The sequence below is a fragment of the Lipotes vexillifer genome, unplaced genomic scaffold (genome assembly GCF_000442215.2).
Source record: "Lipotes vexillifer unplaced genomic scaffold, Lipotes_vexillifer_v1.1 scaffold573, whole genome shotgun sequence".
In the NCBI taxonomy this organism is placed as follows: Eukaryota; Metazoa; Chordata; class Mammalia; order Artiodactyla; family Lipotidae; genus Lipotes; species Lipotes vexillifer.
The window spans coordinates 9,677-19,737 of NW_006796432.1; the positions used below are offsets into that span (position 1 = coordinate 9,677).

A 10,061-nucleotide genomic window follows, 5' to 3' on the forward strand; every position below is an offset into this window, starting at 1 on the left:
TGTGGTATCAGGACTCTCTGAGCCTCACCCCCAATTTTTGTAAAACAAGAATAGTAATGCTTTCCTCTTGGGATTTTTGTGCATGTAAAACAAGATGTTCTATTATAAAATATTGGCTATCTTCCCCGTGTTGTACAGTATATCCTTGTAGATTTTTTTTTTTTTTTTTTTTTTTTTGGGCCCCTTGTAGATCATTTTATACCTAATTGTTTGTACCTCTTCCTCCCCTACCCCTATATTGCCCCTCCCCGCTTCTCCTTCCCCCTGGTGACCACTGGTTTGTTCTCTATATCTGCGAGTCTGCTTCTTTTTTGTTATATTCACTAGTTTTTTGTACTTTTTAGATTCCACATATAAGTGATATCATATGGTGTAAAAAAAAAAAAAAAGAAAGAAAAAAACAAAACAAAACAAAACAAAACCCAGGGTGGGGGGGGTGGGATGAATTGGGAGGTTGGGATTGACATATATACACTACTATGTATAAAATAGATAACTAATGAGAAACTAATGAACTAATGATAACTGTATCGCACAGGGAACCCTACTCAATGCTCTGTGGTGACCTAAATGGGAAGGAAATCCAAAAAGGAGGGGATATATGTATACGTATAGCTGATTCACTTTGCTGTAAAGCAGAGACTAACACAACACTGTAAAGCAACTATACCCCAATAGAAATTAAAAAAAAAAAAAAAGCCACCAAGATGTTCTCTGTAAGGCACTTAAGTGCATTAGCGTGTGATGAATACATTCATCTCATTGTCTGACGTGGATGGACACTTCATTCCTGGCTCAGGCTGCTGCCTGGGAAGTGGGTCAAAGTGTGTTTGCAGTGGGGCTTTGAAAGCTCTAGTGGTGGAAGGCACAACACTGGGTGATCATGAACCTGTGAAACCTGACAAAGGGCTACCCAGCGACAAGGAGGTGGGAGATTTTCTGGCACCGGGAGCCTAGCAAACAACAAGAGGAAAATAGGGGAGTGAATCACTGAGAAAAATAAAATCTTCCTGTTTGCACACAGGTTTGCTTTCTTCCTGTGTGATGCAACCTCAGAGGCCATAAGACTCTTCATTATATTAAATATCAGGGGCCATTGAAGCAGGGTTGTACCACAGGGTGCTGGGAATTGCCATGAAATGATAGGTTATTGATAAATAATGATCCCTTCTCTTTTCTTTAGAAGTCAACAGGGCCCTACAGGTATATTATCATCTCATGCCTTCTCATGACCTCTTTCTGACCTCCCTTCTTCTTTTTTTTTTTTTTTTTTGCCCGCACCATGCAGCTTGCAGGATCTTAGTTCCCCGACCAGGGATTGAACCTGGGCCCTGGCAGTGAAAGTGCTGAGTCCTAACCACTTGACCACCAGGGAATTCCCTAAGACCTCCCATTTTTACAACAGCAATGAGCTCAGAGAGTGGAGGAAACCTTTCCAAACTGATGGTAGGGAGGCCCTCGTGGGACCAGAGCCCAAAGTCTTAATTCATTCAGTATTCACATCCATACAGGGTCCTTGTAACTCTACCTTACCTTCTGGAATTACTCAGGAACAGTAAGAAGAAACCATTGAGTTGAGGAATAATTTCATTCATGGATAACTTAAAATGGGAAGCATGAAAATAACCTATATGTCCAGCAGGAGGGGATGAGTTGAAACATTATAGTACGTTTATAAGGAATATTATACTGGCACTAAAAACAATGCTGTGTGGGCTTCCCTGGTGGCGCAGTGGTTGAGAGTCCACCTGCCGATGCAGGGGACGCGGGTTCTTGCCCCGGTCCGGGAAGATCCCACATGCCGCGGAGCGGCTAGGCCCATGAGCCATGGCCGCTGAGCCTGCGCACCCAGAGCCTGTGCTCCGCAACAGGAGAGGCCACAACAGTGAGAGGCCCGCGCACCCACCCCCCGCCAAAAGAAAACAATGCTGCGGACCTGTATTATGGACCTGGGAAGACAGCTGTAATATTTTAAGCAAAATGTTTGGTTAGAAGATGGTATATTTAATATTATTATAAGAAACTGTATGTAGGTATGTCTACAAGGCCATAGATCTAAATATTAATAGTGTTTATCTCTGGGTGTGAGATTACGAGAGTCCTTTTCTTCTAATTGCATATCTGAATTTTCTATTTCTCCTACAACAAACTTGCATTTCTTGAGCGATTAAAATTATAAGAGCAAACGTGAAATGGACAGAAGAGGAAAAGTTCTTAAAGATATATCAGCTTTAAAGAAGGCTGAGGTGGGATTCCACAGCTGGTTTCCAGTTATGGCGGTTTAATGAGAAATTATACCACATCAGTTGGGAAAGTGAAAGGAATCAGTTATTAATAATAAACAGCTTGCAGTCTTTCAACTTTTCATATGTCTGGCAATTAGTAGTGACTAAAAACAATTCCCAAGAGGAAACAATGAGAAATTATAATAACAGGGGTTGAGTACTTATCTTCTGTCGAATGTTCTCCTAAACTCTTTACTGCAATAATTCATCTTTCCCCAAGCTATGAGGTAAGTGTGACTATAGTCACCAGTCTTTATAGATGAGAAAACTATTGGGCTGGCCAAACAGTTCGTTCGGGTTTTACTGTATTATGGAAAACCCGAAAGAACTTTTTGGCCAACCCAATAAATATCAGAGTGAAAGAGACTTGCCCAAGGTCACACAGCTGATTATTATGCTCCCAGGAATCAAAGGACAGCCTGGTTCAGAGTCACAGTTGTCTCTCTTATTCTACTGATGGATTTTTTGCTCCACGTTATGGCTGGGAGCACAGAGGCTCACGTTATGGCTGGGAGCACAGAGGCTTAGAGAGGGGCGGTTATCTGCCCCATGACATGCTAGTTGGTTGGTACGTGATAAAGTTGAACCCAGCTCTCCTCAACCTCAGTCTAACTCTCTCCAGGATCCAGAAAAGGGGATTGCTATTGGCTGGAGAAAAGGAAGCCATGGCACTTGAAAAGACCAGGGAAATGTAAATCAAAACCAAAGTGAGATACCACCTAACACTTATTAGGATGGCTACTATCAAAAATAAAACAAAAGGGCTTTTCTCTGGTGGCACAGTGGTTAAGAATCCACCTGCCAATGCAGGGGACACAGGTTCGAGCCCTGGTCTGGGAAGATCCCACATGCCGCAACTCAGCCTATGCGCCGCAACTACTGAGCCTGAGCTCTAGAGCCCGCGAGCCACAACTACTGAGCCCACGTGCCACAACTACTGGAGCCCGCGCAGCTAGAGCCCGTGCTCTGCAACATGAGAAGCCACGGCAATGAGAAGCCCACGCACCGCAATGAAGAGTAGCCCCTGCTCGCCGCAACTAGAGAAAACCCGCGTGCAGCAATGAAGACCCAAGTGTCCATTTCAATGGCATTAAGTGCATTCACATTGTTGTGCAACCATCACCAGCATTCATCCACAGAGCTCTTTTCATCTTATAAAACGCAAACTCTGTACCCATTAAACAGTGACCCCCATCCCCCTCAGTCCCTGGCAACCACTATTCTACTTTCTGTCTCTATGAATCTGACTACCCTAGGAACCTCCTATAAATGGAATCATACCGGATTTATTCTTTTGTGACTGACTGACTTCATTTAGCATAATGTCCTCAAGGTTCATGCATGTTGTAGCACGTGTCAGAATTTCCTTCCTTTTTAAGGTTGAATAATATTCTATTGTGTTAATATATCATATTTTGTTTGTTCATTCATATATCAATGGACACTTGGCTTGCTTCCACATTTTGGCTATTGAAATAATGCTGCTCCGAACATGGGTGTGCAAATATCTCTTTGAGTCCTTACTTTTCACTTCTTTTGAGTTTATACGCAGAAGTGGAATCACTGGATCATATCTAATTCTATGTTTGGCTTTTTGATAAACTACTATAAGGTTTTCCACAGTGGCTGCACATTTTATAGTCTCACCAGCAATGCACAAGTGTTTACCTTTGCCAACACTTGTTATTTATGTTTTTTTAAGTAATTAATTTTACTTATTTTTGGCTGCCTTGGGTCTTCCTTGCTGCGCGCGGGCTTTCTCTAGTTGCGGCGAGCGGGGGCTACGCTTCTTGCGGTGTGCGGGCTTCTCATTGCGGTGGCTTCTCTTGTTGAGGAGCATGGGCTCTAGGCACGTGGGCTTCAGTAGTTGTGGCGCACGGGCTCAGTAGTTGTGGCTCGCGGGCTCTAGGTGCGCGGGCTTCAGTAGTTGGTGGCACGCGGGCTTAGTTGCTCCACAGCACGTGAGATCCTCCTGGACCAGGGCTCAAACCCATATCCCCTGCATTGGCAGGCGGATTCCCAACCACTAAGCCACCAGAAGGGAAGTCCCGAGCTATATGTTTTAGAATTTGTGTGGACAAACCCAAAGAGATCATAATAAAAAAAACAAATCAGAGATCAGGGAGAAGCAGACAGAGATAGTGGTGTCAGGGAACTAGACATGTTAAGAAGACATTTTTTCTCAGCAATTTGAATGAAAGATTTTTTTAAGGCTGAAATTTCAATTTTTAAGGAGGATTTTTAAGGAAAAATTTCAAGCAGATGTAACAAGTTTTAAGCTGCCATCAGGAAGTTCCAGGCTGGCCACGCCTGAGATGGTTCCAGTGACAGCTTATGGACGCTTTGGCAGTCTGGTGAAGCCCAGATCCCATTTCCGAATAATGTTTTTCAATGTATAATACACTTAGGAAGGAAATCGATTACGTTTTTTAAATGTCACAAAAAAATTTTAAAGTGTAGTTGGGACTTCCCTGGTGATCCAGTGGTTAAGACTTCGCCTTCGATGCAGGAGGTGCAGGTTTGATCCCTGGTTGGGGAGCTAAGATCTCACATGCCTCGCGGCCCAAAAAACCAAAACATAAAACAGAAGCAATATTGTAACAAATTCAATAAAGACTTTAAAAATGGTCCACATCATATTACTCAGCCATAAAAAGAAACGAAATTGAGTTATTTGTAGTGAGATGGATGGACCTAGAGTCTGTCATACAGAGTGAAGTAAGTCAGAAAGAGAAAAACAAATACCGTATGCTAACACATATATATGGAATCTAAAAAAAAAAAAAAATATATATATATGGTTCTGAAGAACCTAGGGGCAGGACAGGAATAAAGACGCAGACGTAGAGAATGGATTTGAGGACATGGGGAGTGGGAAGGGTAAGCTGGGACGAAGTGAGAGAGTGGCACGGACATATATATACTACCAAATGTAAAACAGATAGCTAGTGGGAAGCAGCCACATAGCACAGGGAGATCAGCTCGGTGCTTTGTGACCACCTAGAGGGGTGGGATAGGGAGGGTGGGAGGGAGACACAAGAGGGAAGGGATATGGGGATATATGTATACATATAGCTGATTCACTTCGTTATACAGCAGAAACTAACACACCATTGTAAAGCAATTATACTCCAATAAAGATGTTAATAAATAAATAAAAATGGTCCACATAAAAAAAATCTCTCTAAAAAAATTTAAAAACCATAGTCATTAAAATCAAAAGAAACTGTGGATAGGAATATGTGGGAGAGGAGGAAATAAATATTTATTAGGACTCACTATGCGCCAGAACTTCCTACACGTTATTATTTAATCTTCGTGCTATTTTTTTTTAAAAGAAGGAATTATCATCATCATCATTATTGTCATCCCCTTCTTTATACATAAGGAAGCTAATGATCAGAGAGGTGAAGTGACCTAGTTAAGATCACACAGCTAGAAGGTGATGAATAAATTTGAACCTGGACCTGCCTGACTCCAAAGACCTGGGAAAAGAGAGGGAAAGTGAGAAGAACTGGTGAAAGCAGGGACAGATCCATAATAATAATGTTGATGGTAGTGAGGATAACAATAATGACAATAGTAGCTAAGACTTGTATAGGCACTGTTCTGTGTTAACTCATTTAATTGTCTCAACAACACTAAAGCACATATCCCCATTCTACAGATGAGAAAACTGAGGCCAGAGAGGTTAATTAACTTGCCCACAGTTTATCAGTGAGGATTCAAACCCAGGCATGACTCTGCTCTATTGCCTCTAGATTAGCATGAATAATGATCTGGTATGACTTTATTATTTCCTTGCTTCCTTAGATACTGTGTGCCTTCCCCAACAGAATGGAAACTCCACTTGTGAAAGTTCTTTGTCTTGTCGACTGCTATATTCTAGGGTCCATTGCATTGCTTGGCCTATAAATTGACATTCAATATGATTTTTGTTTGAATGAATGGATAAAGGAATGAGAGCTGGGAAAAGGAATTAAGGAGGAAATGGGACTCAGGGAAGAATAAAAGGCACAATGAAGGGCTTTTGCCAGGCAGGGCTGTGAGGAAACACATGCAGTATGAGCTAGAATATCACATTAGAAAGAGATTTATTATGCGTGTATGTTGAATTTTGTCAAATGTTTTTTCTGTATATATTAAGATAATCATATGACTACAACAGGACACAGAAGGATTTTGAGGATAATGGAACTGTCCCACATCTTGATTGTTTGTATGACTGTACTTTTTTTAATAGTATTACCAACTATAGTCACCATCTTATGCATTAGATTTTTTTTTTTTTTTTTAAAGAAGATGTTGGGGGTAGGAGTTGATTAATTTATTTATTTTTGCTGTGTTGGGTCTTCGTTTCTGTGTAAGGGCTTTCTCTAGTTGTGGCAAGCGGGGGCCACTCTTCATCACGGTGCGCGGGCCTCTCACTATTGCGGCCTCTCTTGTTGCGGAGCACAGGCTCCAGACGCGCAGGCTCAGTAGTTGTGGCTCACGGGCCTAGTTGCTCCGCGGCATGTGGGATCTTCCCAGACCAGGGCTCGAACCCGTGTCCCCTGCATTAGCAGGCATATTCTCAACTACTGCGCCACCAGGGGAGCCCTGTATGACTGTATTTGTTTGTCAAAACTGTACATTATAAAGGGTGAATTTTACTGTATATAATTATACCTTAATTTTAAAAATCAGTGCAAGAGCTTAAAAATATAAAATAAAATAAAATAAAATATCAGAGCTGGAAGGGACCTTGGGGGAGCGTCAGTCCACCAACGTATTTATAAGTGGGGAAACTGAGGCCCAGGGTCTCATCCCAGATGAGCGACACAGTGCAGGCCAGATGTTCTGTCTTAGACGCCTATTACTTATATTTTCAGTCTTCATCTGCAGATTCTTTCCTTCAAGGACTAGCTTCATTACATCCACAAAACTTGCTTAAGTTTATCCTTCACTGGGGACCATTGAGGTTGCAACATGGCGCCCTTTCCAACAACAACTGCTCTTGTGTCCTGTCTGTTGTCAAACTAGTGACGGTGAGACCTGGGTGTGCCAGGGGCCAGGAGGGGAAGGGGGTCAACCTCATTTTCATAGCTGGGCAGGGAGCAGGGAGGTAGATAAAGCCCACAAGCATCATAGGCCATGGGTTTCATTTCCTTTCAAATAATTCTCTCAAGCTGAATAAAGTTTCTGCCTGAAAAATAAATGACTCCCCCCCTGAAAATAAACATTTACGCCATCCACTGCCTGCATTCACTGCCTAGGAATGAGGCTTACCCATTACTGTATCCAGAAGCTTCCACCAAAAGCCTGCGACCATATATTTTTCTCCATGACCCTTGGCAACAACTATTCTTCAATCACATCTTCCAGTTACCTATCAGAGAAAAAAGCACAGATACGTGGAGACATAATAATAGATGTGTGTGAAAGCTCAGCCACATTTCACACTTGAAATGAGAAATCTAAGAGAAAGGTGGGTGGGTATCAGTATTTCTAACAGGACAGGCAATCTGTTTGATGATCCATTGAGTGGGAGTTAAATTATTAGGCAGCAGAAGACATGAATGAGGGAATCCCCCAGCAGTCCAGGGGTTAGGACTCAGCGCCCTCACTGCTGAGGGCCTGGGTTCAATCCCTGGTTGGGGAACTAAGACCCCACAAGCTGCGCAGCCAGCCAAATAAATAAATAAATCATGAATGAGAGGACTTCCCTGGTGGTGCAGTAGTTAAGAATCTGCCTGCCAATGCAGGGGACATGGGTTCGAGCCCTGGTCCGGAAGATGCCGCATGCCACGGAGCAACTAAGCCCGCGCGCCACAACTACTGAGCCCGCATGCTGCAACTATTGAAGCCTGCGTGCCTAGAGCCCATGCTCCACAGCAAGAGAAGCCACTGCGATGAAAAGCCCACGCACCACAACGAAGAGTAGCCCCCGCTCGCCGCAACTAGAGAAAGCCCCCGTGCAGCAACGAAGATCCAATGCAACCAAAAATAAATTTTTTTAAGAAATGAATGAGATAAGAACTACCCGTTGATGTCATCCAAGTATTGGTCCATCATTAATTGAGCCTCTACTATGTGGCAGGCACTGGGCGGGCACACTTTCATTTGTTACAGTCCAACTGGAAAATTACTATGACATTTTCCTGTCATCATAGAGACACAGCTCTGTCCTGATAACTGTCAGCAACAAAAATTCTCAGGGGAAGAGTTCTTTCTCTTATGCAAAGCTTCATTGCATTTTATCCTCTCAAGTGCCCTTGAGCAAGGGTATTATCATTGTTATTGATCATCATTTCATCACCATTTTGCAGAGGAGAAAAAACGAAATTCCAAGAAGTGCTTTGATGTTAAGAAGTGGGTACAACTTTACATAGCACCTCTTCTGAATTGTTTATTGGTATTGAAATGTTCGGAGCAGAACAGGGCTTTATCCCTTGCAAAGCTAAAATGAAGGAACCTTTAACTTATTCATTCATTTATTTATTAATTCATTCATGTATTTGCTATACATATATGGTGTGCTTTTTATTATCAAGCAACAGGCTCATTATTCATTTACCTGTTTATTTTTCCTTCCTTCCCTCCCTCCTTCTTTTCCTCTTTCCTTCCTGTCTCCATCTCTCCCTTCTATCTTTCCTAATCCCAGTATTCCTAAGGCCATCTGCTTGCCTTCCAAAAACTTCCCTGGAAATGCTCAGATGGGTACCCCAAATCTCTTTTAACCCCACCAGTTGTAAACCCTCATAATTTGGATTTCCTCAGAAGCAGACCCTGAGATAAGGATTCAAATGTAAATATTTGGGAGGGGATCCTAGGAAATACCAATAGGAAGGTGGGAGAGTAAGACAGGGAGGTCCATAGATGATGTATACTCATGTCCGCTTCCCCTGGGGGCAACCAGGGCTCAATCCCACTGGGGGGATGGAGTAGGGCACATCCTTCGGAGTTATCCCAAGTGAGAAGTGAGTAAGTTGGGACAATATCCACAGCTCCTTACCATCATTGGTTGAGGGCCGCTTCCAGAGGCATCCATCCACTGGCTGTGCAGTCTTGTCCACACATTCTGGCTTGCTTTTTGCACAGGCTGAGTACTTCAGGGCTCATAATATAAAAGCTTTCAGGAAGAGAGTCACGGGCGTTGGCCCTAAGCAGGGGTCCCTATGTAGCCATGAGTGGTCAGGGGATACAGAAGGCCAGCAGTAGTGCCTGCTACACTCACTAAGGTCTATTTCCAGGCGCTCTGAAAGTCTGCAGGGAAGTGGAGTGTTCCCTGCACATCATCAGGCTGGTCCAAGCAGCTGTGAGGTCCCTCTGTCCTGGATCTTGCTTTGAATCCCTCTGGTCCACAGATGCTCTCTATGCTTCCCCGTCCCCTGAACCCCTCTCCCACATTGTTGGTGTTCCTTTGCTGCTAGAGTCAGTCCCTGTGGTTGTCCTGATATCACACCACTCCGCTTGGGTCCACCTACCTGTGTCCCTGCTGCATACTTAATGCTCTAGAACAGTTTGGGGCATGGAGTGACCGCTGATCTGCTGCTTCCTAATCCACCCACTCACTTCTCTCTAGTTTGTACCCATCTAATAACCCTGTCCTGTGGTCCTCCCCCATCCCTGTGATTATAATAGTGACCAAGCACAGGAGCTATTCCCAGAACCCAGCTTGACTTAGTCATAGTAACCCACCCACTGACTACAGTGATTGGCCCAAGGAATGGACATGTGACCCTACAGCACCAGTCAGAGCTATTCCTTGGGATTTTTTTTTTTTTTTTTTTTTTT

General features: G+C 43.3%; 1 non-coding gene across 1 annotated transcript; it reads right to left on the reverse strand.

Annotated features, from left to right (window-relative positions):
- Positions 1-1,303: 1,303 nt before the first annotated feature.
- On the reverse strand, positions 1,304-1,375 carry TRNAE-UUC (transfer RNA glutamic acid (anticodon UUC)). Its single transcript has one exon. It is a non-coding gene; the product is annotated as a tRNA-Glu (tRNA).
- Between the last annotated feature and the right edge of the window lie 8,686 nt (positions 1,376-10,061).